The sequence below is a fragment of the Giraffa tippelskirchi genome, chromosome 3, assembly GCF_054371585.1.
Source record: "Giraffa tippelskirchi isolate mGirTip1 chromosome 3, T2T-mGirTip1v1.2.pri, whole genome shotgun sequence".
NCBI lineage: Eukaryota > Metazoa > Chordata > Mammalia > Artiodactyla > Giraffidae > Giraffa > Giraffa tippelskirchi.
In genome coordinates, this window is record NC_137277.1 from 151,641,113 (window position 1) to 151,664,252 (window position 23,140).

Below are 23,140 nucleotides of genomic sequence, written 5' to 3' on the forward strand. Positions count from 1 at the left end.
CCCAAGCCTCAGTGGTGGTGAAGTCATGACCCTTTAGGGAAAGCTAGGGGTGAGTTTGTGTGTAGCTCTTTCTCAAACACAATATTCCCAGCAGAAATTTGCTTATTCAGTTTAATCAAAACAATGTGGATGTGTTTACTTTTCCTACCCACCACCTTCCCAACTCCGAGTGCTCATCCCTGTCACTCCCTCATCAATTTTGCATTTCCCTTCTCTTAGAATGACTTCCCCTGTTTTCTCTATCTGTTCTAATCCCATTTTTGACACTGGGGTTAACACCTGGTCCATCCCTTTTTTTTGCATACTCCCCTGACCTTTTGGACAACACTGTCCTAATCCTTTTTAGTCCTTGTTCTGAACTTAGGAGGTTTGCACCACTCAGCTTCATACTTAATGATAAAATTGTCTTCCACTGTGTGCATTGTTTTATGTGAGGTTCCATGTGTCCCAGTGTGTTTCTTAAAGGAAAAGAATGGGTTTTTACTGCTTAATATTGCCTGTAAACCCAGAAATATGGGTGGTTATTAATGATATAGGTGCTTAGTGCAACTCACACTTGTTGAATTAGATCAAAGTGTTATTCTTCCATTTTCAACTAATCTCTTCTTAGAATTTTATAAATGTGGACAGATTCTCTCTGGCCTTGGGGAAAAAGTGCCCATCTTGTAAATTTATTCATACAACACAAGAGGAAGAGTTTATTTTATGTTGTTGTTCAGTCACTAAGTCCTATCTGACTCTGCAACCCCATGCACTGCAGCACCCAGGCTCCTCAGTCATTCAGTATCTTCTGGAGTTTGCTCAGATTCATTCCACTGAGTCATTGATGCTATCTCACCATCTCATCCTCTGCCACCCACTTCTCCTTTTGCCTTCAATCCTTCCCAGCATCAGGGACTTTTCCAATGAATCAGCTCTTCACATCAGGTAGCCAAAGTATTAGAGCTTCAGCCTCAGTCCTCCCAGTGAATTTTCAGGGTTGATTTCCTTTAGGATTGACTGGTTTGATTCCTTGCAGTAAGTTTGTTTCCAGGTCAGATTACATTTACAATGATAACATTTCTTTAAGGAATTCCTAATTTATAGAAGATCTGTGGAGTGTCATCGATGCTTGTTATATTTGGGGAACTTTTCTATATACAAAATTATTTTTAGAACTTCTATTTACATGTTGTCAAAATCAGGTGGGCAATAGGGACTGAAGTGACTTTCTCACTAAATGTTAAAACCCTAGCACCATGGCAGTGGTGATTCTGTTGTTAGAGATTCTGTTGTTGAGTTGTTGAATCTTTTGGAACATTGTACTCCACTTTTGTCCTTGAGTTCTCATTCTGAAATTAGAGATGGGCAAAGTCAAGCAAACAAGGCAAAGGTTAATACAGGCAGGCTAATAGGAAACAGATGACAGTCATCAACCTGAAGTGAGGTCCTGTTCGAAGCCTTCTTTCAGAGACCCAAAAGGACTTGAACTGGAAATTTGACCAGGAAGAGACTCCCCAAGCAACCTTGCTTCAGAGCACCACGAATAAATGGAAAGCAGAGTTCAGGGAAAGGTGATGGGTGACAGAAGGGCAGAGAAAGCACAATTACCTGTGGGTTGCCTCAAAACTACAAATTTAGAATATAGCAAATAAAGCAAATGTGAATGCTTTCATGAACCTATATAGATAGGTATAAACTGAAAAGATGTTCTGAAAAGGACTACTTGAATAGTTCAATAAAAATACATCCACACTAGCTGAATCCCAATTTTAAAATTCCCCTGAGGATAAGGGAACAGATTCTGAGTAACTGGAATGTAGGATAAGATAATTATTTAGACTTTGTTATGACACAGTGAAATTTATTGTAAATGGTAAGCAAATTATGTACTATAGGTTTTCCTGATTCTGGACAAGTATCAGAGCCATAAATTACTGCGGCTCACATTTTAGGGTTAATTTTTCAGCATCTGCTTAGACTGCCTCTGAAAGTGGTAAATTTGGAAGGACTGATAACAAAGTGGAACCAGAGTCTGTAGGGTTACTATGTGGCAGGCAGGAGGGGACAATATTTACTGAACACCTATTATGTTGCAGGCATTGTGCTGGACATTAATATGCATTTACTTGCTCAGTCCTTTCATTGACCTTGTGCCTTTCTTTTAATCCTTACTTTAAATATGTGGAAACTGAGACCAAAGGAAGTTAAGGAATTTGACCATACATGAGGTAAACTATAGAAACATAGGAATAGGGTCTTTTGGATTCCTTAGCATACTACTTTTTTTATTGTATATTTTACTTAAGGTACATTGTTAAAATGCCTAACACTTTTATTTGATCAAAATTCCTTTAGATTTTACTTTGAGAAAATAAAACATATAAGAAAATTCAAATTATTCAGAAGTTACCTTTTCATATAAACTCAAACTTTTATTTTTATATCCTTATTTCCATAAGTTTTTGTCTTTAGTAATTACCTACTTATTTTATTGTTTAGTTGAACAACGTAAATAGATAATAAAAATAAGCCTAATGACTATATTCAGTCAAATTAGTTAAAATTTACATGGTTTATTACTATGTGACAAAAAATGGTTATGCATTATATATCATGTTTAATATTACTTGAACATATTGTCTTCAATGTATAATTCTATTACTTTATTAAATAACCATGCCAGAATCTTCTCAAACTAGTTCACTTTTAGACACAATATCTGTGCCTGAATTCTAACAGAAATCAGAATTTTCCAGCCAACACTGAATTGGAAAATGCCTTCATTCAAAATTTCCTACAAATGATCTTTAGAAATGTTCTTTAAATTTCATTCTAGTGAAACCAAGAGTGAATCTTAATGGGCTAAAACAAAATAGATTTTGGATTGATTTTTCCCATAAAATATGCAAAGCCCTATTTTTAAATAGATTTTTTTTTCCCTCTGCAATATTGTTCTTTTTCTCTATTTCACAATGAATTTATCTAAAACATTTCTTTTTCAGACTTAGATTACAATAGAATTAACATCTTAAAACTATTGAGGTGGATGGAAAGTACAGAGAAAGACCAGATTTTAGACCACATTGACTTTGAGCCAGTGTTTTGCCTATTGTTCTCAAGAGTTATGTGCAAGTTTTACTGCCTTTAAAATGGTTTTCAGCTTCAGTTCTTCAGAACATCATCATTTGTTAAGCAATATAGCCATGCACAATTGTAACAAGCTGAACACTGTTGCTCCCTACCCGCTTACTTCACAAGTACACTAGGCAGACTGTATACACCAGACAACATCCATGTAAGATGTCCCTCTATATCTCTCTCTTTTGCTTGCATCTTGTTAGTTACAAAGATACATACTGTGCCAGGCACTAAGCTGGTTTCAACAGCTATTTATTTAGATTGTGTGAACTGGAGCTGAACTTGAACCCAATTAATAGCAACTGAACTTGAACAAACTGATATGAAATCATTACAGACTCAGTTCCCTGGTCCATTATCCCTGAAGAGATCATCCGACAGCACTCCAGGTGCCTTTTCTATGCCAAATCTTGGTGCAGTGCCCAATCAGAGAGTGTCAGGGGATTAGAAGTTCAGTTGCATCGGAGTTAGCTCATTACCACATTTGTGATCGCTTTCACAGAGAGGAGAGGTGGCGATCCCACTGGGCGGGATTGCAGAAAAGGCTTTGTTTTCAACACCATCTGGCACATGGTTGGCACTCATTAACACAGCACAATGTCGATTAAAATAATAATTGTACACGGCAGCAACACTGCTTAGACAGGTCCCCACCTTTGGCCTCCCAGCAAAGGAAATGGACGAAAGAGAAAGCTGAGAGATGTCTCTCGTAACCATGGTCACTGAGTTTGGATCTCTCTTGGTACCTATACCTTCCCCAGTTCATCTACCTTAGTTTCATTTTCATGTATTTATTTATTTTTAGCACAGTGACCTTTTTCTTTTTGGACTGGGATGACGATGAGCCTGACTCTGTTCCCAGTTCATAGGCACCCTAATTATGGCTCTCCAGCTATATAACTAGACAATCCATGCTTAGTGCAGCCAGGAATATTTGTAAAAGGACATTTTATAGAATGATAGTTCTTTTGCAACTGAAATTAAATATAATTGAGGGTTTTAGGCTTTCCCCCTTTAAAGTTTACATGAATGGACTCAACCATTCAGGTAATTAGTAAGACTGCATTGTCCTTCCTTAAGATAGCAAGTGTGGATTTATTTACACTAGCATCTCTCAGACTTGGGTCTGGAAGAATCTGTGTTGATTTGTTCCTAGGAGTTCCCTTGGAACATTGTACACTGTGGTTGGGGATAGGAGTGCAGGCTTTCAAAGGTGTCTTCTTGGGTTTGAATCCTCTCTTACTGTGTGCTAGATGTGTGGCCAGGACCAAGCTTCCCTGTTTCCTTATCTATGTGTGTGTGCGTGCATTCTAAGTTGCTTCAGTTGTGTCTGCCTCTTTGCCACCCTATGGACTGTAGCCCACCAGGCTCCTCTGTCCATAGATTCTCCAGGCAAGAATACTGGAGATGAGTTGCCATGCACTCCTCCAGGGGATCTTCCCAACCCAGGGATCAAACCCGTGTCCCTTATGTCTCTTACACTGGCAGGAATGTTCTTTACCACTATAGCCATCTGGGAGGCACTTCTTTAGCTATGCAATGAGATAAAAGACATCATCAAGCTTTGAATCACTTAAACAGCTGTGAAGACTATCGAAACGCTTAGAATTGTGCCTGATGCTTGGTAAGCTCTTGATCAGGTTTAGCTTTGATCATGCATGCATTTTTCTGCAAGGGTTCATTCTTCCTTGTATCTACTTAACTTACCCCCCATCCCACCCCACCCCGCCAAATGATAGCACTTGCTAGCTATGGTAATGGAGGTGATGGTGAGGTAGACATCTGATCAACTCTTTCTGATAAGACATGTTAATTAACTTGTGCCAGACCAAGGTGAGAAGAAACCATTTGATATGGGTAATTTCCCTATAGATATTTAATAAGAGAGCCCAGTTAGATTTCTGGATCAAAAAGTTCCCATGGAGAAGGGATAGGCTACCCATATCAATCTATTGGGCTTCCCTGGTGGCTCAGAGGGTAAAGAATCCACCTGCAACCACCTGGGTTTGGTCCCCAGGTTTGGAAGATCCCCTGGAGGAGGGTATGACAACCCACTCCACTATTCTTGCCATGGAGAATCCGCAGAGGAGCCTAGCGGGCTACAGTCCATGGGGTCACAAAGAGTGGGTCACAATTAAGTGACTAAGTGCCTCACAGCACATGCTCACACCATGATTGTTCATAAAGTAAATCGTTTGTTTCCTGGGCAGATTTTGTATATGTCATACCAGAGAAATTAGTTGTCTGTTTCAAGGCTGTAGGTGAGTGTTATCATGGATGGTCATGTGGTGCTCTCTGGTTCTGGAACCATCAGCAGCATGCCCTCCAGCAACCTAATGATTTGTGTCTTGTGATATTGAGTGTAGCCAAGATTTATTTATTTATTTATTCTGTTTGCCATTTGGGATGTGGAGAAGTCTTCAAGAAACTGGCTTTCTGCTGGAGTGTTTAATAAATGTCATTCATTACACCAACAGAAGATGACAGACTTTTCAGATGCAGGAGAAAGATTAAGTGCATTTGGTTGAAGCAGCAGCACTAAAAAGGGCTGCATCTGTGTATTGTTGCTGTTTATCTTCTCTCCAGCAGTGGAATATTGAGCTTCCACAGGCTGTGATTCAGGTATTAATGCCGAGTTTAGGTCAGGCAAGAATGTGTTCAGTCTGTGACACTTAGATAGCAAAAGCAAACTGCTCATGGCCATTCGTCAGGAGTTTCTGTGTGCCAGTGATTGCATGCTTGTGGCTCATAATCAGAGTGATTCACAGCAACCGTTAGAAGGGCTTACTGGGGCCGTGTTTTCCTTTTAGACGGCTGTCATTGCCAAAAATGTCGTTGTTTCTCCTACAGACCTGCCCATTTGACATACACACTGTGCCCTTTCGTTAGGCTAAACAGCTTGCTGCTAACATCATGGGTGACTTTTATCTCTTGAAGGTTGTGTCTCCTACCAGTCCCTTGAAGAAGAAATTGGAATAAATGCTCTGTTTTCTTTTTTCTTCAGTGATACCCTGAGACAGTTGACAGAATTTGTGACACAATATTCTCTCAGGAAGCCTGATTTCTAGATGCTCTACCTTGGTTTTACTATCTACACACTTGAGAATCAGCAAGGAGATGTCGTGTTATTGGTTTCTTGGTTTCCATGGAACTGGATCCATAGTCTGGGTTACTGTTGAGCACACGTATAAAAAGTGCAGAGTGGCTCTGAGTTTCATACCAACCTGGCTCTGAGATCCAAGGGTGTCTCCTATCCCTCCTCTCATCCCTCAACACGTGTATGTTTGTATCTGACCTTGTAACTTGAACCAGCAGTTGGTATTTCTGATACTATACAGAAAAGTTCTTAATGACCTGAATAACCATGATGGTGTGGTCAGTCATCCAAAGCCAGACATCCTGGAGTGTGAAGTCAAGTGGGTTTTAGGAAGCATTACTATGAACAAAGCTAGTGGACATGATGGAATTCCAACTGAGCTGTTTATAATCCTACATTATGATGCTGTTAACATGTTGCACTTAATATATCAGTAAATTTGGAAAACTCAGCAGGGGCCACAGGACTGGAAAAGGTCAGTTTCCATTCCAATCCCAAAGAAAGGCAATGCCAAAGAATGTTCAAACTACTGTACAATTGCACTCATTTCACATGTTAGCAAGGTGATACTCAAAATCCTCCAGGTTAGGCTTCAGCAGTATGTGAACCGAGAACTTCCAGATGTAGTACTAACTGGGTTTAGAAAAGGCAGAGGAACAAGAGATCAAATTGTGAACATCCACTGGATCATAGAAAATGAGAATTCAAAAAAATACGTACACTTCTGTTTCATTGACTACCCTAAATCCTTTGAGTGTGTGGATCACATCAAGCAGTGGAAAATTCTTCAAGCGATGGGAATACCAGACCACCTTACCTGCCTCCTGAGAAATCTGTGTGCAGGTCAAGAAGCAACAGTTAAAACCGGTCATGAAACAATGAACTGGTTTAAAAATGGGAAAGAAGTACATCAAGGCCATATATTATCACCCTGCTTATTTAACTTATATGCAGAGTACATCATGCAAAATCCCGAGGTGGATGAATCCCAAGCTGGAATCAACATTGCTGGAAGAAATATCAATAGCCTCAGATATGCACATGATGCCACTCTAATGGAAGAAAACAAGGAACTAAAGAGCCTCTTGATGAAGGTGAAAGAGGAGAATGAAACAGCTGACTTAAAACTCAACATTCCAAAAGCGAAGGTCATGGCATCTGATCACATCACTTCATGGCAAATAGATGAGGAAAAAGTCTGAACAGTGACAGATTTTATTTTCTTGGGCTCCAAAATCACTGCAGAGACTGATTATAGCCATGTTTGCTGCTTGGAAGAAAAACTATGACAAACCTAGACAATGTATTAAAAAGCAGAGAGATCACTTTGCCAACACAGGTCCATATAGTCAAAGCTGTTTTTTCCCAGGGGTCATGAATGGATGTGAAAGTTGGACCATAAAGAAGGCTGAGCTCCGAAGAACTGATGCTTTTAAACTGTGGTGCCGGAGAAGACTCTTGAGAGTCCCTTGGACTGCAAGGAGATCAAACCAGTTAATCCTAAGGAAATCAATCCTGAATATTAATTGGAAGGACTGATGCTTAAGCTCCAATCCTTTTGCCACCTGATGGGAAGAGCCAAGTCTTTGGAAAAGACCCTGATGCTGGGAAAGATTGAGGGCAGGAGAAGAGGGCAACAGAGGATCGATGGCATCACCAATTCAATGGACGTGAGTTTGAGCAAACTCTGGGAGATAGTGAAGCACATGGAAGCCTGGAGTGCTGTATGTAGTCTAGGGAGTCGCAAAGAGTGGGAAATGACTTAGAGACTGAGCAACAGCCTTGGTTCCTGCTCACCTATATTCCTGCTTGTTTTCTCAAGCTACATCTGTCCCAACTCTCTGGATTATTTACTTCATTGAACAGACATCTATGCAGTGAGCACAGTGTTCTAGAGTCTGGGCATACAATGGTAAAAAGCTATACATGTCTCTGCTCTCAAGAAGCTTTCATCCTGGCTCAGTCACTAATTATTTGTACATAAATGATAGTGTCACAGGAGCAAAGAAAATTAAGCAAGTTAAAGGAACTCTAAGAGGACTGCTCTTAGAGGAGAGGGAAAGGCAGAGGAGTCTTCAGAACAGAGGGATAGTTCAAAGGTTCTAGGGCACTTTGGATGTATCAGGGAAGATCCAAAGAGAAAAAGACCACATGACTGGAGTGTAGTGAGCAATGGGAAGGGGAGTCAGGTGAAAGAAAAGGCCATATCACCTAGAGTCTTGTAGGCTGTAAGAGATGAAAAGATTTCATTTTATTCTAATGGAAATTGTGAGAGATGGGAACCAGAGGCAGGATAGTGCCAAAGTCTGATTTATTTTATGTCTATTTCTGCCTCTTTGATTGAAGCTCCACTTCCAATGCCAGAACACTAGCCCTGTCCTAGCTTCTGCCAAGCGTTTTGACATTTAGCCTTAAAAATGTTCACAAATGTGCATGTGCTTGCTTCTCATCATTATGCTGTCTCTAAAATACAGACCAGCTTTGTTTGGGTATCAGAGCATTCCTCCACTGCCTACCATCATCTACCACCACTCATGCCCCTTCCCGTTATAGGCATTCTCCTACTGCAGCAGGCAGAGGTAACCACACTTGCTCTGTAGAACTCTTGGCCTAGTTCCCACCACTTCTGTCACTCTTCTTACCTGGTCCTGTGAGTCTTCTGTCCTGTGGGCTGGGAGCTCATCCAATGTAGTGTCCTTATCTTATTCATGTAAGCCTTTTTCAGCTTGTACTTTAGTACCTTGAACATAGTGGGAGACAGATGGATAGATGAATGGATGACTGGATCAGTCAGTTCAGTTCAGTTCAGTCGCTCAGTTGTGTCCAACTCTTTGCGACCCCATGAATCGCAGCACGCCAGGCCTCCCTGTCCATCACCAACTCCCAGAGCTTACCCAAACCCATGTCCATTGAATAGGTGATGGCATCCAACCATCTCATCCTCTGTCATCCCCTTCTCCTCCTGCCCCCAATCCTTCCCTCCCAGCATTAGGGTTTTTTCCAATGAGTCAACTCTTCGCATCAGGTGGTCAAAGTATTGGAGTTTCAGCTTCAATATCAGTCCTTCCAATGAACTGATCTCCTTTAGGATGGACTGGTTGGATCTCCTTGCAGTCCAAGGGACTCTCAAGAGTCTTCTCCAACACCACAGTTCAAAAGCATCAACTCTTCGGCATTCAGCTTTCTACACCGTCCAACTCGCACATCCATACATGACTGCTGGAAAAACCATAGCCTTGACTAGACAGACCTTTGTTGGCAAAGTAATGTCTCTGCTTTTCAATATGCTATCTATGTTGGTCATAACCTTCCTTCCAAGGAGTAAACGTCTTTTAATTTCATGGCTGCAATCACCATCAGCAGTGATTTTGAAGCCGAAAAAAATAAAGTCTGACACTGTTTCCACTGTTTCCCCATCTATTTCCCATGAAGTGATGGGACAAGATGCCATGATCTTAGTTTTCTGAACGTTGAGCTTTAAACCAACTTTTTCACTCTCCTCTTGCACTTTCATCAAGAGGCTCTTTAGTTCTTCTTCACTTTCTGCCATAAGATTGGTGTCATCTGCATATCTGAGGTTATTGATATTTCTCCCAGCAATCTTGATTCCAGCTTGTGTTTCTTCCAGCCCAGTGTTTCTCATGATGTACTCTGCATATAAGTTAAATAAGCAGGGTGACAATATAAAGCCTTGACGTACTCCTTTTCCTATTTTGAACCAGTCTATTGTTCCATGTCCAGTTCTAACTGTTGCTTCCTGTCCTGCATACAGGTTTCTCAGGAGACAGGTTGGATGGCCTGGTATTCCCATCTCTTTCAGAATTTTCCACAGTTTATTGTGATCCACACAGTCAAAGGCTTTGGCATAGTCAATAAAGCAGAAATAGATGTTTTTCTGGAACTCTCTTGCTTTTTCGATGATCCAGCCGATGTTGGCAATTTGATCTCTGGTTCCTCTGCCTTTTCTAAAACCAGCTTGAACATCTGAATGTTCACGGTTCAGGTATTGCTTAAGCCTGGCTTGGATAATTTCGAGCATTACTTTACTAGCGTGTGAGATGAGTGCAATTGTGCAGTAGTTTGAGCATTCTTTGGCATTGCCTTTCTTTGGGGTTGGAATGAAAAGTGACTTTTTCCAGTCTTGTGGCCACTGGTGAGTTTTCCAGATTTGCTGGCATATCGAGTGCAGCACTTTCACAGCATCATCTTTTAGAATTTGAAATAGCTCAACTTGAATTGTCCATGAATCAAGGCTAATTGGAAGTGGTCAAACAGGAGATGGCAAGAGTGAACGTCAACATTCTAGGAATCAGCAAACTAAGATGGACTGGAATGGATGAATTTAACTCAGTTGACCATTATATCTGCTACTGTGGGCAGGAATTCCTTAGAAGAAATGGAGTAGCCATCATGGTCAACAAAAGAGTCTGAAATGCAGTACTTGGATGTGCTTAGATGACTGGATGAATACCCACTAAGATGTCACGTCTCCTGGGAAGCCATCTCAACCTTATTAATATAGGTTTCTTTCTTAACTCCTGAAGCACTTTGCAGTGACTGCTTGGATATCTTTAGTGGCATTGCCTCATGCATTATTGTGTGTAAGTCGGTCTCTTCAGATCCCTTTGAGGGCCAAGGACTATGTCATACTCATCTTTGCTTCCCCAGGACTTAGCATAGTTCCTAGAACTTGGCAAGTTTTTAGTAAATGCCTGCACAAAATAAATGTTAAACAGGCTATAAAGCTCCAAAAAACAGGTGGACTCTAGAAGTAGATGATCAGACTGACTCCTGGGCTAGAAGTGTTTCCTTTAAGAATTTATAATCCCCCAGAGAGTTCCCAATCAGTCCAATTTAGAGGTTTTTGTTTTTTCCTTTCAAGTAATTTTGACCATGACTCAAAGAAAAAACAAAACTGGATTTTACAGTGCAACCCAGCAAACACACGTGGCCTAACTCTTCTAACAGTGTAGCTTTACTATGTGTAATAGTCTAGTATTTTCTATACTGTTGTCTATACATGGTTTAAAATGTTGATTATGACCCTTAAATTGATTTCAAGGCTCATGAATGAGTTGTATCCTACAGAGTCAGAAAATCCTGCGTTCAAGGATCAAGAAATTCTCCTGAGGTGAATTTCAGAGAAAGCAACATAGACTTTAATGGCTCTTTGTTGAATATTTGCACAAAACTATCAGTGATCATGTGGTAAACAAAGAAAAAATGCTGCCATTGACAAACACGGAGGCTGTTTACTGTAGGAGGTACCATTGCCATTTAGAATTAAATTATTGTTGAGTGCTGAAAAGTTAGCAGAAGTAGGTCTCCTAGTGACTCAGTCCACCATATTTGTACACAACATGGTGAATGTTTTAGGTAAATTTGTTGCTTCTGAAATGAAACCAGGGGCCCACTGAAATGTAGGGGACTTATCATTTCCTCTGCCAATATGTTTATATAAATATTGTCATCGTTAAGCATACTCAGATAGCAGAACTATTTCAGTCTTTTTATCTCTTTAAAACTAATTTAAATCTGAATGTTAAAAGACTGTTTGATACCATATGTTTGTTTTAGATAGAAAACGAAATCTATTCTAAACATAAGGGTTTATGAAATCTGTATTCTAAACATAAAGTCTTATGAAATTAGTGTATGGTCTGTGGTAGATTGCTTCATGATCACAGATTCCTCGCATTTTAGTCCGTAAGACCCTTTGTAATGTGACTTTGCTACTCCTCGCTTTCAGAGGGAGAAGGTATTTCCTTACCCCTTCCTAAAATACGTTCTCATAAGCTTTGCTAAAAATCCAGCATTTTCTGGGTAATAAGTCTTTTTCTTGTGGTGTGTAAGTCTAGTCTGAAATTGATGGGTTTTCTCTTCAAAGATCATTTGAAAGCTACTTTTGAAAATGCCCATGGGCAATGGACAGTGGCTTTTTGTGAAAACGTTGGGTAGTCTTTAAGAACACAAACACCAAAGACGGTCACAAATCGAAAAGATACCCATCATATATCCTGTGTATACAGAAGGAACACATTAAACAGTTTAGCAATGTCACCGGCATCGCCAAATGGTGTGTTTCATGTTGAGGCCCAAACACCAGATACCTCAGTTGAAGGAACCTGTGTGTGTGCACTTTTCTAATCTATATAGATAGCATAACTATTGGATGACCTAGACAAGCATAGTACAGACAGTTCTGATAGCATCCAGTCTTTCATGGATAGCTTATAAGGGCAGTTCCTCCTTTTCGATGTCAGCCTTTTTGGAAAGCAGCACTGTGTATTGCTTTGCTTGCCCTGAGGTGACCTAAAGTTGAGATTATGATCCTTCATCTCAGATTAAAGAAGGCTTGTCTCAGTAGCCATTTGACAAGTTCAGATACTGGCCTCTTATCAGCACCTGTAAATTAATGCTTTTCATAGGTTGGAAGTCTATGTTGTTCTGTTATCAGATTCCCTCTGATCTTGGTAGATTATGCTTTAATTGGCTATTTGTGACTTCTCATTATTTTCTATTTCATGCTATTCAGTTATGATAAATACTAGGGCTTCCCAGGTGGCTCAGTGTTAAAGAATCCACCTGCTATTTCATGAGATACTGGAGACACTGGCTCGATCCCTGGGTCAGAAAGATCCCCTGGAGAAGGAAATGGCAGCCCATTCCCATATTCTTGCCTGGGAAATTCAAGGGACAGAGAAGCCTGGCAGGCTACAGTCCATGCGGTCGAAAAAGAGTCAGACACAACTTAGTAACTAAACTACAACAAAAACCTAATGTAATACAGTATTTATCGATATCATGGGCTTGTGATATGAGCTAGATAAAACAAGTATCACCTTCAAGTTAATAAGCATTTCACAGTCTGGCATAATATGGTTTATTCTTAGGACTTGTGCAAAGAAAATATTGATATAAACTTACTTGTTCTGTCACGTATAGTAGTCTTAGATTTTCAGTCTTTGACCAATTCTTTTATGTGATTGAAACCCACTCATTCCTGTGACTCTCAAAAATGCATTTATAGAAAATACTTTAAATTCAAACCAAACTGTATTTCCCATACTTACGATTAGCAAGCCCTGTATGTTTGGATATCTTTTCCTTGGAGGATAGAGCTTTAATACTATTAGCAAAAGTAGTTTGCCCCTTCTCTTGAAGAATCATAGAAACACAATCTAGCTTTGTACCTGTGGCCTTTGAATTTTGATGCATGTTACACAATGCCAGGAGTTACACAGAAAAGTCAATAATGGTCCGTGGATCATTGCCTCGCTATGCCACTGGGTGAATTAGTCCGCTGGTAAAATGTGCTCCAACTTGTGTAATGGACCTGTTTAGTAGGAAGGCAGCAGCCATATGAAACACCTGGGTGGTCTTCAGGGTACTTTCAAGTGGATTAGATTTCAGTTGTCTAATGTGAGGTCACAAAGGTTTGGACAGCTGTGGCCTTTTCCACATTGTGAGTAGAATATGACCCCTAGCTACCGGATGCATAAGGTAAAAGGTGCCTGAGGTCACTACTGATCCTTGGGCTCCAAGAGTAACTATGGGTCAGCAAGGGAGGTCTCAAACCACAGTCACAAATGTTGGAAATGTCTCCATGCAGAACAGAAGAGAGTCAGATTTTCCTCTGGCACTTTTATTAGACATGTTCCCTTCCTGGGGAGCCCAGTTTCTGTGTTTTCTAGATTGAGCTTCAGTTGAGTCTTATTTAGAATAAGTGCTATTAAGTAGAAACTATGCCTTCCACATCAGAGGAAGTAAGAGAGGCATCAGGTCCCTTTGCTACAACACAGCAGACAGCATTTGGGGCCCACAGGCATTGGCATAAAACTATCTTTTGAATGTTCCTAAGAGATAACAGTGGCTCCATAGCACCCCACTTTTTCCAGTCTTTCCAGGAACTTTGAATGACCCAATAAAGTGTAACAACCAAAGATTTCAAATGTAGCTGATAAATCATATAGATGTGTGCCCAGGATGCCTGAAATTGACTTGTGGATGTTTCTCATCTGTCATGAAGGACTTAGTGATTTGAATTTAGTACTTTGATGTTTTCCAAATTTGCTGGCATATTGAGTGCAGCACTTTCACAGCATCATCTTTCAGGATTTGAAATAGCTCAACTGGAATTCCATCACCTCCACTAGCTTTGTTCATAATGATGCTTTCTAAGGCCCACTTGGCTTCACATTCCAGGATGTCTGGCTCTAGGTGAGTGATCACACCATCGTAATTATCTGGGTCATGAAGATCTTTTTTGTACAGTTTTCTGTGTATTCTTGCCACCTCTTCTTAATATCTTCTGCTCCTGTGAGGTCCATACCATTTCTGTTCTTTATTGTACCCATCTTGGCATGAAATATTCCCTTGGTATCTCTAGTTTTCTTGAAGAAATCTCTAGTCTTTTCCATTCTGTTGTTTTCCTCTATTTCTTTGCATTGATCACTGAGTTAGGCTTTCTTATCTCTCCTTGCTATTCTTTGGAACTCTGCATTCAGATGGGAATATCTTTCCTTTTCTCCTTTGCTTTTCATTTCTCTTCTTTTCCCAGCTATTTGTAAGTCCTCCTCAGACAGCCATTTTGCTTTTTTGCATTTCTTTTCCGTGGGGATTGTCTTGATCCCTGTCTCCTGTACAGTGCCACGAACCTCCATTCATAGTTCATCAGGCACTCTGTCTATCAGGTCTAGTCCGTTAAATCTATTTCTCACTTCCACTGTATAATCATAAGGGATTTGATTTAGGTAATACCTGAATGGTCTAGTGGTTTTCCCTACTTTCTTCAATTTAAGTCTGAATTTGGCAATAAGGAGTTCATGATCTGAGCCACAATCAGCTCCCGGTCTTGTTTTTGCTGACTGTATAGAGCTTCTCCATCTTTGGCTGCAAAGAATATAATCGATCTGATTTTGGTGTTGACCATCTGGTGATGTCCATGTGTAGAGTCTTCTCTTGTGTTGTCGGAAGAGGGTGTTTGCTATGACCAGTGCATTCTCTTGGCAAAACTCTCTTAGCCTTTGCCCTGCTTCATTCTGTATCCAAGGCCAAATTTGCCTGTTCCTCCAGGTGTTTCTTGACTTCCTACTTTTGCATTGCAGTCCCCTGTGATGAAAAGGACATCTTTTATTGGTGTTAGTTCTAAAATGTCTTGTAGGTCTTCATTAGAACCGTGCAACTTCAGCTTCATCAGCATTACTGGTTGGGGCATAGGCTTCGATTACCGTGATATTGAATGGTTTGCCTTGGAAATGAACAGAGATAATTCCGTCGTTTTTGAGATTGCATCCAAGCACTGCATTTAGGACTCTTTTGTTGACCATGATGGCTACTCCATTTCTTCTAAGGGATTCCTGCCCACAGTAGTAGATATAATGATCATCTGAGTTAAATTCACCCATTCTAGTCCATCTTAGTTCGCTGATTCCTAGAATGTCGATGTTCACTCTTGCCATCTCCTATTTGACCACTTCCAATTAGCCTTGATTCATGGACTTAACATTCCAGGTTCCTGTGCAATGTTGCTCTTTACAGCATCGGACCTTGCTTCTATCACCAGTCACATCCACAACTTGGTATTGTTTCTGCTTTGGCTCCATCCCTTCATTCTTTCTGGAGTTATTTCTCCACTAATCTCCAGTAGCATATCGGGCACATACCAACCTGGGGAGTTCCTCTTTCAGTATCCTATCATTTTGCCTTTTCATACTGTTCATGGGGTTCTCAAGGCAAGATTACTGAAGTGGTTTGCCATTCCCTTCTCCAGTGGACTACATTCTGTCAGACCTCTTCACCATGACCCGTCTGTCTTGGGTGGCCTCACACAGCAGTAGTGGCTACAGGACTGGAAAAGGTCAGTTTTCATTCCAATCCCAAAGAAAGGCAATGCAAAAGAATGCTCAAACTACCACACAATTGCACTCATCTCACATGCTAGTAAGGTAATGCTCAAAATTCTCCAAGCCAGGCTTTAGCAATATGTGAACTGTGAAATTCCAGATGTTCAAGCTGGTTTTAGAAAAGGCAGAGGTACTAGAGATCAAATTGCCAACATCCACTCAATCATCAAAAAAGCAAGAGAGTTCCAGGAAAACATCTATTTCTGCTTTATTGACTATAACAAAGCCTTTGTGTGGATCACAATAAACTGTGGAAAATTCTGAAAGAGATGGGAATACCAGACCATCTGACCTGTCTCTTGAGAAACCTGTATGCAGGTCAGGAAGCAACAGTTAGAACTGGACATGGAACAACAGATGGGTTCCAAATAGGAAAAGGAGTACATCAAGGCTGCATATTGCCACCCTGCTTATTTAACTTATATGCAGAGTACATCATGAGAAACGCTGGGCTGGAGGAAGCACAATCTGGAATCAAGATTGCCGGGAGAAATATCAATAACCTCAGATATGCAGATGACACCAATCTTATGGCAGAAAGTGAAGAAGAACTAAAGAGCCTCTTGATGAAAGTGCAAGAGGAGAGTGAAAAAGTTGGCTTAAAGCTCAACGTTCAGAAAACTAAGATCATGGCATCTTGTCCCATCACTTCATGGGAAATAGATGGGGAAACAGTGGAAACAGTGTCAGACTTTATTTTTTTGGGCTCCAAAATCACTGCTGATGGTGATTGCAGCCATGAAATTAAAATACGCTTACTCCTTGGAAGGAAGATTATGACCAACCTAGAGAGCATATTAAAAAACAGAGACATTACTTTGCCAACAAAAGTCCATCTAGTCAAGGCTATGGTTTTTCCAGCAGTCATGTATGGATGGATGTGAGAGCTGGACTGTGAAGAAAGCCGAACACCAAAGGATTGATGCTTTTGAACTGTGGTGTTGGAGAAGACTCTTGAGAGTCCCTTGGACTGCAAGGAGATCCAACCAGTCCATCCTAAAGGATATCAGTCCTGGGTATTCATTGGAAGGACTGATGTTGAAGCTGAAACTCCTATACTTTGGCCACCTCATGCGAAGTGTTGACTCATTGGAAAAGACCCTGTTGCTGGGAAGGTTTGGGGGCAGGAGGAGAAAGGGATGACAGAGGATGAAATGGCTGGATGGCATCACCAACTCGATGGACATGAGTTTGGATGGACTCTGGGAGTTGGTGATGGACAGGGAGGCCTGGCGTGCTGTGATTCGTGGGGTCGCAAAGAGTTGCACAGGACTGAGTGACTGAACTGACTGACTGACTTTGATGTTGCTGGTAATTGTTTGCAACTGCAGCTCAATGGCCTGAAGGCATTGCTAGATTTTTCCCTTTCTCATCCTGTAGAGAACTAGGAAGAAGTCTTTCAGAGGTTGTTTTCAACTCAATGGGAGCTCTGGCCTAAAATCTAGGACAAAATAAAGGTTCCATGAACACTTCCTGCATATCAATATCACTGCCCTAATGAACCATCATCCCAAATGTGCTCCCTGCTGAGGGAAACAATCCTCCCAAACCCAAACCCCCTCCACTGAACACATCCAAATTCACTTTATGGTTTTTATAAGGAAAATTGCTTAAGAACCCATTTTGGAAAATATAACTTCACTTACTTTTTTAGTCAACATATTTAATATATTTATAAGCTACAAATGTCTTTCCAAAATGTATTTTAATCAATTCTTCAGTACTTGAACAAAACTCTATAGATTGTCTCTCTTTGGAAGCCTTAGTCTTTTTCAAATTAGATCAAATTAAAACTATCGCAGTTTAAGACCTTCCTACGGGAATGATCTAACCAGACCACTCAGTCACTTTCTTCTCTAGTTGTTTGATTCATGCCTGTTTTCAGGCTGAGCAAATCTTATTAGTATCCATGCAAGGAGGCCCATCTCTAGCCTCTAAAGTCATATGCCCCTCTGCCTACTATAAATATGCGTCATCATTTTATACCAGTTTATCAATTCATACATGCTATGCATTTCAAAAATTCTGTTTAAAAGTCAAGTCTCCTAAAGAACCTTTTCAAGTAAACTCAACTATTTTCCTTCTACTTCTCCCATAGGTTGCCATAAATCTTATGAAGATAACTTAACTTCATAAATATCCAGGATGTAAGATTGTAAACTGTAGAAAACTGAAAGATCAACTGACCAGGCAATAGATCCCTTTATAAACTGCAGTAACTGACAAGAGTGTAGTTAATATTTCAGAGCCTCTACTGAAATTAGTTAGCATTGATGTTGGTGTCACTTTTATGCTCACTTATCATTAAATTGCATGGGTGATAACATGCTGCATTAGTGTGAATAGTGTTTGTTTTAAAGTAAATGCTGATGCTAAGGAAAAAAATGTGTTAGGTGAAAGGAAACAAACCTGACAATAGTAATTTATTTACTTACTGGGGGCACAGACCCCTTTCACGAACCAAAAAACCCCCTTGTCTGAAACATTTCAGAATCCTGAAGATTTCTGAATTTAGAAGTTTATCTTTGTTCCTTTTGTTCTGTTTAGTTCAATTCAGCAGGCATCTGGTAAGTACCCAGCCTGCTAAATGGTTGTCTAAGGGTGAGTTGCTTGCTATCTGAGAGCTTACAATATAATGTCACCCTACCTTACTCTCCTCCCCATCACTTTCTCTCTTCTCATATTCCTGTTTAAGAACTTGCTTTATCCCTAACTTAAACGCCCACATTTATATATGTACGTGTTTATTATCTGTCTCCCTCTAACTATTTACATGCACTGCAAGGTTAAGATCTTTGCGTGTTCTGTGCTGATGTATCCAGAATGCCTAGAAGACTGCTTAGTATATTTTAGGCATTCAGTAAAGATATGTCAAATGAATAAATTAAGGAGACGGGAAATAAAATACAACTTTATACGAAGACAAAACAGTATGTGACATGCCCTAAAAAGGCACAGAAGCAGAACCACATTTTGTGGGACTCTCAATGTGTAAAACTTGGGAAGGTTGCATTTAAGAAAAGAAACATACATATTATGTACAAAAATATAAAGGACTGCTTATTTAAAATGAAGGAAAAAAATCACAACAATCTTAAAAAATTAATACAGCTAATACACTAAAGATGTAAGATAATATGAAAAATATTTTATTAATGATATTTAATTGGCTACATATTAATCAATGCCTAAAATAGCTATTACACTTTTTCCTACAAATTTGACTGCATAATCTTTGACAATCTCTTCATACGTGATATTATTTTTTATATATTACATGAACAGATAATACAGTCCTTGCCATAGCACGGTAATCAAAATGGTTTTTGTCTAAATAATGTTTAGCATGTATAAACATGAAGCTTCACACATATATTTTTGTAATCTGTAAAGTGGCTACAGGTCTGTGTCTTACTAGCATAGGAGTTTTAGTTCTATGCTACATTTTCAAATATGTTCCATAAAAGAGGACTTCCCATTTGTCAAGTTATCAATGAAAATGGAATTATCTGATTAGTGAATTACATATGATTTTATACATAGAGTGAGAGACCTAGTGCATGTATAAGACATGGCATTCAGTTCAGTTCAGTTGCTCAGTCATGTCTGACTCTTTGCGACCCCATGAAACGCAGCACACCAGGCCTCCCTGTCCATCACCAACTCCCAGAGTCCACCCAAACCCATGTCCACTGAGTTGGTGATGCCATCCAACCATCTCATCTTCTGTCGTCCCCTTCTCCTCCTGCCCTCAATCTTTCCCAGTATAAGGGTCTTTTCAAGTAAGTCAGCTGTTCGCATCAGGTGACCAAAGTTTTGGAGTTTCAGCTTCAACATCAGTCCTTCCAATGAACACCCAGGACTGATTTCCTTTAGGATAAACACATCATTAATTGGCTTTAAATAACATGAGAAAATTGATATTGCCATGTGGTAACAGTATGAAAAACTATAGTTTTGTGTGTATCAGCTGGATAAAATGTGAAAACTTCAATACGAGAAAAAGTATATACCCTCAGGAATACAGCGACGATATACTTCAAGATAGAGGTATAAGCATCCTCAGAGAAAAGTATAATTCTCAATAAAAGTCAGTTACAAAAACCTTCACTTCCTTTTATAGCAATGTTACTCCCATTAAAGTTTCTAAATACTAAAAATATCTTATCGTGTGTCTGCTCATTCATAACTATTGTGTCACTGGACAGTTCTGTGAATTGCTTGCATTTGTCACACTGTGTGTTGAACAGACTTCAGGTTTTGCAATCCAAAAGGAAAGAAAAATAGTGCTGTTCATCAACTTGAACTTCTTTTTTCTTTTATGACAATACTGGGAGTCACTTTGTTAATGGAGTGATTGATATTTAAGGCTAAAGTATTTGGAAAACTGAAATTCTTCTAAAATATGACTTGGTTTCTCTCATGTGGTTTTTCCATCAGATATCTGAAAGCATGTCACAGCTGCTGCATTCATCATGGGCTGGGCACAAGACCTGCTCAGGCACTGCTGTAGTGAGGGTGATCTCTTTTTGGTGCTTTGCCATAAATTTCACTGCTATTCAGACATTCAGTTCAATTCACTTGCTCAGTTGTGTCCGACTCTTTGCAACCCCATGGACTACAGCATGCCAGTCTTCCCTGTCCTTCACCAAGTCCCAGAGCTTGCTCAAACTTATGTCCATCCAGTCGGTAATGCCATCCAGCCATCTCATCCTCTGTCATTCCCTTCTCCTCCTGCCTTCAATCTTTCCTAACATCACGATCTTTTTCAGTGACTCAGCTCTTCACATGAGGTGGCCAAAGTATTGGAGTTTCAGCTTCAGCATCAGTCCTTCCAATGAATATTCAGGACTGATTTCCTTTAGGGTTGACTGGTTAGATCTCCTTGCACTCCAAGAGACTTTTGAGAGTCTTCTCAAATACCACAGTTCAAAAGCATCAATTCTTTGCACTCAGATTTCTTTATAGTCCAAATGTCACATCCATACATGACTACTAGAAAAGCCTTGGCTTTGAGTAGATGGAACTTTGTTGGCAAAGTAATGTCTCTAATTTTTAATATACTGTCTAGGTTGGTCATAGCTTTTCTTCCAAGGAGCAAATGTCCTTTAATTTCATGGCTGCAATTGCCATCTGCAGTGATTTTGGAGCCCCCCAAAATAGTATCTCACTATTTCCATTTCCCTATCTATTGGCCATGAAGTGCTGGGACCAGATGCCATGATCTTAGTTTTCTAAATGCTGAGTTTTAAGCCAACTTTTTCACTCTCCTCTTTCACTTTCATCAAGAGGCTCTTTAGTTCTTCTTCGCTTTCTGCCATAAGGGTGGTGTCATCTGCATATCTGAGCTTATTGATATTTCTCCCGGCAATCTTGATTCCAGCTTCTGCTTCCTCCAGCCCAGCATTTCTCATGATGTACTCTGCATATAAGTTAAATAAGCAGGGTGACAATATACAGCCTTGACGTGTTCCTTTTCCTATTTGGAACTAGTCTGTTGTTTCATGTCTAACTGTTGCTTCCTGACCTGCATACACATTTCTCAGGAGGCAGGTAAGGTAGTCTGGTACTTCCGTTTCCTCAAGAATTTTCCACAGTTTGTTGTGATCCGCATAGTCAAAGGCTTTGGTGTAGTCAATAAAGCAGAAGTAGATGTTTTCCTGGAACTCTCTTGCTCTTTCTGTGATCCAACGGATGTTGACAATTTGATCTCTGGTTCCTCTCCCTTTTCTAAATCCAGCTTGAACATCTGGAAGTTCATGGTTCACGTACTGTTGAAGTCTGGCTTGGAGAATTTTGAGCATTACTTTGCTAGTGTGTGAGATGAGTGCAATTGTGTGGTAGTTTGAACATTCTTTGACATTGCCTTTCTTTGGGATTGGAATGAAAACCGACATTTCCAGTCCTGTGGCCACTGCTGAGTTTTCCAAATTTGCTGGCATATTGGGTGCAGCACTTTCACAGCATCATCTTTTAGGATTTGAAACAGTTCAACTGGAATTCTATCACCTCCACTAGCTTTGTTCATAATGAGGCTTCTTAAGGCCCACTTGACTTCACATTCCAGGATGTCTGGCTAGTCCAGTGATCACACCATTATGGTTATCTGGGTCATGAGATCTTTTTTGTATAGTCCTTCTGTGCATTCTTGCCATGTTTTTTAATATCTTCTGCTTCTGTTAGGTCCATACCATTTCTGTTCTTTACTGTGCCCATCTTTGCATGAAATGTTCCCTTGGTATCTCTAATTTTCTTGAAGAGATGTCTAGTCTTTCCCACTGTATTGTTTTCCTCTATTTCTTTGCAATGATCACTGAGGAAGGCTTTCTTATCTCTCCTTGCTATTCTTTGAAACTCTTCATTCAAATGGGTATATCTTTCCTGTTCTCCTCTCCTTTACCTTCTCTTCTCTTCTCAGCTATTTGTAAGGCCTCCTCAGAAAACCATTTTGCCTTCTTGCATTTCTTTTTCTTTGGGATGGTCTTGATCTCTGCCTCCTGTACAATGTCACGAACCTTTGTCCATAGCTCTTCAGGAACTCTGTCTACCAGATCTAATTCCTTGAATTTACTTGTCACTTCCACTGTATAATCATAATGGATTTGATTTAGGTCATACCTGAATGGTCTAGTGGTTTTTCCTACTTTCTTCAATTTAAGCCTGAATTATGCAAAAAGGAGTTCAAGATCTGAGCCACAGTCAGCTTCTGGTCTTGTTTTTGCTGACTGTATAGAGCTTCTCCATCTTTGGCTGCAAAGAATATAATCAGTCTGATTTTTGTATTGCCCATCTGGTGATGTCCACATGTAGAGTCTTCTCTTGTATTATTGGAAGAGTGGTTTGCTGTGACCAGTGAGCTCTCTTGGCAAAACTGTTACCCTTTGCCCTGCTTCATTTTGTACTGCAAGGCCAAATTTGCTGTTACTCCAGGTATTTCTTGACTTTCTACTTTTGCATTCCAGTCCCCTATAATGAAAAGGACATCTTTTTTGGGTGTCAGTTCTAGTGGGTCTTGTAG

The 23,140-nt window shown here is 40.0% G+C and overlaps 1 protein-coding gene and 1 long non-coding RNA gene across 15 annotated transcripts in view; one reads left to right on the top strand and one right to left on the bottom strand.

Annotated features, from left to right (window-relative positions):
* The window catches only part of PARD3B (par-3 family cell polarity regulator beta), a 1,110,743-nt gene that overhangs the window by 495,056 nt on the left and 592,547 nt on the right, over nucleotides 1-23,140 (top strand). The gene's annotated exons all lie outside the window — the stretch shown is intronic.
* LOC145541391 (uncharacterized) lies at nucleotides 644-13,636 on the bottom strand. Its single transcript, XR_014078968.1, has 3 exons — nucleotides 13,411-13,636; nucleotides 8,860-8,957; nucleotides 644-1,331 (listed from the first exon to the last, which is right to left on the bottom strand). It is a non-coding gene; the product is annotated as an uncharacterized LOC145541391 (long non-coding RNA).